The sequence below is a fragment of the Neltuma alba genome, unplaced genomic scaffold (genome assembly GCF_004799145.2).
Source record: "Neltuma alba isolate B1F8T4 unplaced genomic scaffold, ASM479914v2 tig00002253_pilon, whole genome shotgun sequence".
Classification (NCBI taxonomy): domain Eukaryota; kingdom Viridiplantae; phylum Streptophyta; class Magnoliopsida; order Fabales; family Fabaceae; genus Neltuma; species Neltuma alba.
Window position 1 is genome coordinate 19,362 of NW_021632794.1, and position 7,615 is coordinate 26,976.

General features: G+C 36.9%; 1 pseudogene; it reads left to right on the forward strand.

The window, feature by feature from the left end:
* The first annotated feature begins 785 nt into the window (after positions 1–785).
* LOC114720655 (long-chain-alcohol oxidase FAO4A-like) lies at positions 786–7,597 on the forward strand (annotated as a pseudogene).
* The last annotated feature ends 18 nt before the right edge of the window (positions 7,598–7,615 follow it).

Here is a 7,615-nt window from a genome sequence, read left to right on the forward strand (position 1 = left end):
TAACTCATTTATTGTATCTTTTACTTATTCTCTTCATTAATAAAAACATATTTGAAAAAATGAATCTATACCTTACATATTTATTATTTTAAATTGATTTTAACTAGTTTCTTAATAAATATAAATAGATAAAGTTTAGCTTATATTTTGAACAGAAGGAAGTATTGAGGTAATAGGCAAACAATTACTAGGTATTCATCATCTGGCTTACTTAATTTGTACATGTTAAATCGTAAAGTATAGGAAGCATAAACTCAAAAAATAAACTTGAAATCGCACGTAGAAAAGTATTCCAAGTTCCAACGAAATCACGAACAGCGTGTATTATATTTGTTTACTTTGATAATATACATGAGGTGGCTGTAAAATGAAATATCTTACCAAACAACAGATATTCAAAAATTAACAAACTTTACCTACGTCTAAGTACTCTTTCAAAAAAAATAATAGTAGAAAAAACAAAATTATATATTTATATAAAAAAATTAATAATGAGACTTGTAAATAAGATAAAAAAAATATTTTCTGACACTTGTAAAAAAAAGATTAGAAGAGGAGAGTATTTTTACAATATATCACTGTAGCAAGAAGTTTTAAACTATTATTCAGCTGGACTTAACATTCTAAATGTTCTCTTTCTTAATTATGGCAACGTCCTTCCCGAATCCTGTAGCTAGACCGTACTTTATAAAAGCTTAAAGTTTTGTTTTGAAAAGTGATTTGATTGATCTGATATCTACTTAAGTGCCTTTTTCCCCTTTAGCTGGCTAGCTTTGAACTTAAGCTTCGGGATTATTAGTAAGCTCCTCTTCCCTTCCCCCACCACTCCGACAAAAAATCTCTCTCCCTTCCTCTCCCTCCTGTGAGGGGTCGTATATGTTATATAAACCCAAAGGGGTTCACTGCTTCTGCACTGTGATTCATATATATATACACACAGATAGAGAAGAAGAAGAAGAAGAAACGATGGAGGAAGAGGCGGAGATTATGAGGATAGGAGGAAGAAGCAGGAGTGGGAGCTTTAGGAAGGGAAGTTTCAGGTTAGGATCAGTGAGCAAGAGAAGTAATTTTAGTTGCAAGGATGAGGGTGTGGTGAAGCTCGGAAGCATAGACACCCACAGGCTTCTGCTCACAGGGGAGAGAGAGAGGCAGCATCATCTTCGAACCCTTCCCGCCAACTCTCTCTCCTCCAGGCAGATGAAAACCCTAACTGCCCTCTGCGACGCCATCTTGCCCGCCATCAACGACGTCGTTTTTCCCCTTGACCCCTCCCATGACCCCGTTGCCACCTTCTTCCGCACCTCCGCTTCCATGGCCGGAACTGACCAGCGTGTACGTTCGCCTCCCTGTATATTCTTCTTTTTAATTACCATATATGTTTTAATTACTATCATCTTCAATTTTTACTCCCTATAGCTTCAGATACTTTAATTTATTCTAATTTAGTGTGTGTTAATGCTTTCTTCAATGATCTTGCAATTTTTTTTTTTTGGGGGTTAGTGAGTCTTTTGTGTGGGGTTTTGCCATGTGTAGAGCGAAGAGAGGCGTGTGTGGGGGAAAACAAGAGAGAGTCATAAGCATATTACAGTAATATTTTATTACTGACATCTTTCAAAGGCGACTCTACTTCTTTGACCGGAAAATGGATGATCCTTTGAAATTAATTTATTGTCAAACAATACGAGTTGATATGATTAGAAGGGCTAGGAAAATTCCACGTCGGATAAATTTCGATTATATATATAAGAGAATGGGTGTGTATAAGTCTATGATTTTAAGGTTTTAGGTACTTTTTGTATTGGAAAAATAAATGAGCCACATATGATATGAAAAAATAAAAAAGGTGGAAAGAAAAGGATATATATATATATATATATGTTTTTTCCGGCTCAAAATATAGGAGACTTTCTAGTTAGAAGAAATTCTCGATTCATAAAATAAGTCATCTGAAGAGTTATTAATTATCATTTTCCAAGCTTACCCCTTACTTATCGTTGGTACACATACATCAGAAATCAAATGAATCGCTTGTTGAGTTTTGGTGAGGAGACTGGAATTGGGAGTGACTTATAGTTTAGATCATAGAGTGCGTGAGAAATGTAGGGAGAATTGAAGATGATGGATATGAGTTTATATAGAGAGAAAGGAAAAAGGTTAATAAATGGAAGTGCGTGTAGGTTGGAGGAATAATAAGTGAGAAGCTGAAGCACCCAAACACGGAGTTACTGAAGTTGGTGCTGTGGATGATGTCAACGTGGGTGGGGACAGCGATCCTGTGTGGGCGACCCAGCGTGTCGCTTCGCCTGCCTTTCCTGCACACGCTGCCTCACCTCCCTCTGCACAAACGACGCCGCATCATCAACTCCTGGTTCTCCAGCGCCTTCCCTCACCTTCGCATGCTCGCTCGCACCCTCAAAGTCCTCACCCTCCTCACCTTCTTCACCCAGGTAATTTATTAATTAATTAATTATTTGTTTATTCTTTGTTGTGTGTGAGTAATTTTTGAACTTTCTACGGCGTAAAAAAAAAAAAGTGAAGGAAAAAAAAAAATCTCTTCACTATCTATGACGACGAGGGTTGTTGATTTGACTGCTGATGTGTAAAAAAGGAAAAAAATGAAAAATCTATGTGTGGGGCCCCCCACTGGTGTGATATTTAAGAACGAGAGGGATAGAATTAATTTGTGAAAGCCATGAAGGCCGTGTCATTTTCATATTCCCCAATATGGCTTCTTCGTTCTTACGAGATTCCAATCATGAACTCAATGCAACCCAGATGTCGGTCGTACTGTATATAATATTACTATTCAATTTCCCTCCATTTTTTGGTGCTCTACATCTGACCCAGTTCGTTTCTTTCACCTCCCCAATTTTTATATATGTTAACTTCCTTATTTATATATATAATATTTAAAATTTATTCTTGGTTAACAATAATGTATTTTTCCGTAGATTCAATAGGTGGCTAGATTGTGTGAAAAGTTGATTGATGGGTAAGATATTTTTTTATTTTTTATTTTTTTAACTTGTGAGTGATTAAATTAATAAATTTATAGGCGATATATATGTACAAGTGACCCAATTCATATTCATATAAATATAATACGTATGATATTGGAGACGGAAGGGAAGAAAAAGTTGGTGAGAGGGGGGGTGGGTAGGGCACGTAGAATCCACCAAATCACGGGTTAGGAGATGCCCTTCTTTTATGGCACCCCTGCCCCGCACAATCAACGCAAGTGAAAGAAACTTTTTTTTTTAAAATAAATAAAATTTATATATACATAGATATATCATCACTGGTGTTTCTACAAAGAATATATATTATTTATAAGTCATAGATAGATGTAAAAAACTTCTTTTTAATCAAATAAAATTTTATGATAAATTATTCTGTTAATGAATTATTATGAATATTATTATATTTATTTTTTGAGTTTATTGAGGAATTAAATATTTAAATTCGAAAGTCGTGGGGATTTCTGTGGCCCATATGAACGGGGTTGACAAGTCTAAGGCTATTGGATTTGTGAGACAGTGTGTTTGTTTTGTGTCACCTCAAAAAACGTAAAATACAACCCATTCCGGGGCGCCCTAAACAATGTGGTCACTCCAAAAATAAATACTCCTCCCCCTCCTATATACACATTTTTTCTCAATATAGTATTAGTTTTATATAAAGTTAAGATGTAAATTTGTTTTAAAAGTTTTTATTTAAAAGTGTTAGACACTCAGAAGTATTTTTGAGTTTTATATTACTATGAAAGTTTAGAATGTAGCAGTTTTGTTCTCTAAAATTAAAAATATTAACGGTTAATATCAATATTTTAACGGTTAACAACAAGAGTCAAAATTGTTACATTTTAAATTTTTGGGACAATATTAAACCTAAAAAATTTTTTGGACGCACAACACTCCTGAATGAAAACCTTGAGAATAAATTTACTAAAATTTTTAAAGCAAATTTACACTTTTCCTTTATTTCTTTTTTTTCTTCTTGTTATCTTTTTTATCCATCATTTTCATAAATAAGAGTTTTTTTTTAAAAAATATATCTTATACATTTATTGTTTTTAATTAGTTTTAATCAATATTTTAATCTATGTGATTTTTTTAATTAAAAGGACAAGCACTCACCGCCTGAGGTTACACATGTGATCGACTCTGTGACCTCCTACTTACAAGAAGAATTTACATGCCATTACATTACAAAACCATTAGATGAATATATCTGATTTAGTTGTTGTTTATACTATATAAGATGGAGCGAGTAGCTTTTCTCCCCATAAAACGAAAAAACAACAATGCTATTGCTACCTTGGGTTTCAAAATATATTAATAGGTTTTTACACGGAAAAGATACAACTTTCCTCCACTTTACATGTTATTTTAAAAATTAAGTACAGTATTTATTAATACTTTTCTTATTATACATTTTTAAGTATTATCAATGCGGCCTTACGAGTATATAACATGAATTAAGGATAATTTAGTAACGTGGAGGAAATTCTATCATATTAAGTATTAGAGAGTAATAAATTTTACAGCCAGATATGCATTGTGATTTCCCATTTTAACCCCACATGGGATGCTATCTTTTCACATTTATTAAGAATGTACTATTCCTCCTCCTCTTTGTTTTAAGACCTAATTAATTAATTTGAATAGATTAAAAATGTTAGTTGAATTAGTTAATATGATATTTTTTTTAAAACACTCTAAGCATTTTTTTAATTTCCTTCCTTCTCTTATACTTAATTATTATTGGAGAATATTAATGGAGTTAATTTTAAAAAAAATTTGGTGAACACATGAAATATGTCTTATATATAGAACAACATCAACTTTTCAATTAGATCTGTATTAAGTGTCCAAAGAGTATTATCTGACTACAATCTTCTTCAATGCGTAGTTACTAGACCTACTATTTCCTTTTACTTATTACAGTACTAGCCTGGTAAACATATAGACTTTCCAAAAGCCATACATACACATTTTATATTTGGCTTACAATGTTTCTTTTATAAGAAATATTTAAATTTAAATTCTGCACACCATTCATGTCTCCCCCTTGTCCGTTCCAGATATTTCCAATAATTAAAAAAAAAATTGTTATAGTTTTGTTAGCCCTCGCTCGTTGTTGACTTCTTTGGGTCGGATAGGAGATTGACTTTTTGGCCCAATAGAGAGCAAGGCCTATTTAGGTCCATTTAATACCTAAGCTAACCTGCACGGCCACCAGATAAAAACATTTTAATAGAAGTATATTACAATGAGAGTAATTTTTTTTTTTTTCCCTTTGGGAAAACAAATCAACCATTGTATCCTAGGCTATTTGCGACGAATAATCACTTGAATGTACCATAGCACATGAAATTTCATAATTTTCCTTTTTGGGCTGACATGAAATTTCATAATTTAAGTAACGTGATTTAAAAAAAAAACCAAAAAGAAACACACGTCCCTGGACCTTTGGTTGGATTCGATATATGCATAGTGAAACTAGCCATCCCAAACTCTAAACTATGTGGGCTTATGGGCTTGTGATTACGTGGCCCAATAATGATGTGCGTGTGTGTATCTGTTTGTGTTTTTCTTTAATGGTTTCTTGGAAAGGCGGAACCTTTGAACTCATGTGAGGCCCGTTCCTTTTCACCAGCTAGACGAAGCAGAAGACAATCTAACATGGAAAGCAATAGGATACACGGGACCCGACCCGGAATTCAAAGCCCAGTTGAAGGACCACTTCTTCAGGGAACAGCAACGGAAGCAGGAGGACAAGACCAGAAACGAGGAGATCGTGACGAGGAAGATGATGCCGAAGAGGTTGTGGGACCACTTTACAAGGGTCTTGTCCACGTGGACTGCCCCCGAGACATCACCATTGATGCTCTGCGACGTCGAGGATTCCCCGTCACCGTCCTTCGCCGGAAAAACAAAGTCCCCACCTCCTCATCTCCTTCCTTAGTCATCCAATGCGACGCGGTGGTCGTCGGTTCCGGCTCCGGTGGAGGTGTAATCTCGCCGGAGTCCTGGCTAAAGCCGGCTACAAAGTTCTGGTCTTGGAGAAAGGAAACTACTCTGCAAGAAACAATCTCACTCTCTCTTGAAGGACCAAGCATGGACCAAATGTACCTTTCTAATGGGCTCATTGCTACTGATGATATGGGCATGTTCATACTAGCAGGATCAACCCGTCGGTGGAGGATCTGCAATTAACTGGTCGGCTTGTATCAAAACTCCAAAACATGTCTGCAAGGAATGGAGCCGAGAATACGGGCTAGAACTTTTCGAGAGCAAACTATACAGAGAAGCTTTGGATGTTGTCTCAGAGAAGATGGGAGTTCAATCTGAAATCAATGATGAAGGTTTCAACAATGCTGTTCTAAGACGAGGTTGCCAAGAAATGGGTTACCCTGTGAGCACGATTCCTCGAAATTCTCCACCTGATCATTACTGTGGCTGGTGTGGTATGGGCTGTAAGGATGGGAAGAAGAAGGGCACATCAGAGACATGGCTTGTGGACTTAGTTAAATCTGGTAATGGAGCTATTCTTCCTAGTTGCACGGCCATTAAAGTCATCCACAACAAACACAAAGACAGAGATCGACAAACAGCAAAAGGAGTAGTTTTGAGTATGAATACAAAGGAGTTAAAGACATTTGTATGGTTGAATCGAAGGTTACTATCGTAGCATGTGGAGCACTGTGTACTCCAGAATTGCTGAAAAGAAGTGGGTTGAAGAACAAGAACATAGGAAACACTTGCATCTTCATCCAGTAACAATGGCTTGGGGATACTTCCCAGACACGCCTTCATCTGATGATTCCGAGGTTTGGCCTGAGAAACATAAGAAGAGCTATGAAGGAGGGATAATGACAGCAATGTCAACGGTAGTAGCAGATTTTGAGAAATCTGGATATGGTGCTGTGATACAAACACCAGCATTGCATCCTGGTGTGTTCTCTCTTCTAATGCCATGGGTTTCTGGAACCAACATAAAAGAGCGAATGCGCAGGTTTTCACGAACAGCCCATGTATTCGCACTTGCAAGAGATCTAGGATCAGGGACAGTGAGATCTCAAGACAACATCAGTTACAAGATGAAAGACATTGACGAGAAGAATCTGCAGAAAGGGATTGAGAAGGTGCTAAGGATTCTTGCGGCTGCTGGGGCTGAAGAAATAGGGACACATAATGATAAAGGAAGGAGCTTGAATGTGAAGAAGGTAAGCTATCATGAGTTTGAGAAGTTTGTGAAAGAGGAGAGCTCAAGGCCATTGACAGACCTGTCAACTCCATTATGCTCAGCACATCAGATGGGAAGCTGCCGGATGGGGGCGAATCCGAGCGAATCGGCGGTGAACCAGATGGGGGAGACATGGGAGGTGGAGGGACTTTATGTGGCAGACGCGAGTGTGTTCCCAACAGCTTTGGGTGTGAATCCAATGGTCACTGTCAGGCCATTGCTTATTGCACTGCACAATCTGTGCTTGAAGTTCTTAGAAGGAAGAAATCTAGATGAGGCATCTTCCTTGTGATGTTGTGGTTTAGCTCACTGGTACTGAGGCCATTGGGCAGAAAATAAGAATTGTTTCCCGGGGGGGGGGGGGGGA